The sequence below is a fragment of the Carlito syrichta genome, unplaced genomic scaffold (assembly GCF_000164805.1).
Source record: "Carlito syrichta isolate Samal-C Ts95f unplaced genomic scaffold, Tarsius_syrichta-2.0.1 Scaffold304259, whole genome shotgun sequence".
In the NCBI taxonomy this organism is placed as follows: domain Eukaryota; kingdom Metazoa; phylum Chordata; class Mammalia; order Primates; family Tarsiidae; genus Carlito; species Carlito syrichta.
The window spans coordinates 208363-209201 of record NW_007248355.1 but is presented as its reverse complement, the minus strand read 5'-3'; the positions used below and the strand labels follow the sequence as shown (position 1 = coordinate 209201).

The following is an 839-nucleotide window of genomic DNA, read 5'->3' as shown; positions in this document are numbered from 1 at the left end:
TCCCATTCAAACTTCTGCCCCGAACACACAACAGCACGACCAGACCGAGGTGCTGGGCCCCTCCCTCCCCTCCGGCTCAGAACCCCACGACTTGTGTAGGATTTCCCTACAATTTCCTCCCGCCCCCAGTTCCGTTAGTCCTTCCACCTCATCCCGCCCAGGGCTTCTTTTGTCTGGGTCTTTCAGCAGCGGGGTCCCCCTGCATTCTCCTCCCCAGCAGCCCCCCGGAAAGTTACCTGCGTGTCCTCGGCGCCTGCCTTCTCTAACTTCGCCTGCAGCCGCTGCCTGAGCCCTAAATCAGCCTCCCCCTGCTGCAAGGCACGGCTTTTTCCCTAAGCTCGCGGGGTTTTTCTGCAAGTTTTTTTTTTTTTTTTTTTTTTTTTTTTAAGGGGGAACAAAAGAAACGTGATTACCTTGGAGGCGGCTTCCTGCAGTTTGGGGAAATTCGCCGCGGCGCTGCGCGGACGACTCAGCGCGGCCCGGCGGGTCACATAGGAGGCGCGGCGGCCGGAGGTGCGGGGCGCCGGGACGTGGGGGGCGCGGGCCGGCGAGGGTCGTCCCGGCCGCTGTCTTAGCCTTGCTGCTCGCAGCGGCCGCGTCCCGGGAGCTCTTCCCCAGAACGGCTCGGGCGGCTCGCTGCAAGTTCAAATGCAGGCTGTGACACCCATCATCATTATATCACCGGACCGTCAGCGCCGAGGAGGAGACTCGCGAGGAGGAGGAGGAGGGAGGAGGAGGGCTCACTCGCGGCTCCAGGGGCGCCCGCGGCTCCAGCCACTCCTGGGCGCCCGGCTCGGGGAGCGGGCGGAGGGGCGGAAAGGCAGCTCCCGCGCCGCCCC

At 64.6% G+C, this 839-nt stretch overlaps 1 protein-coding gene across 1 annotated transcript in view; it reads right to left on the bottom strand.

Moving 5' to 3' along the window:
* The window catches only part of VCAN (versican), a 110169-nt gene extending 109671 nt beyond the window's left edge, over window positions 1–498 (bottom strand). Inside the window, exon 1 of the mRNA XM_008059574.1 lies at window positions 414–498. The gene's annotated coding sequence lies outside the window, so the exon portion shown is untranslated. The remainder of the gene's footprint in view (window positions 1–413) is intronic.
* Between the last annotated feature and the right edge of the window lie 341 nt (window positions 499–839).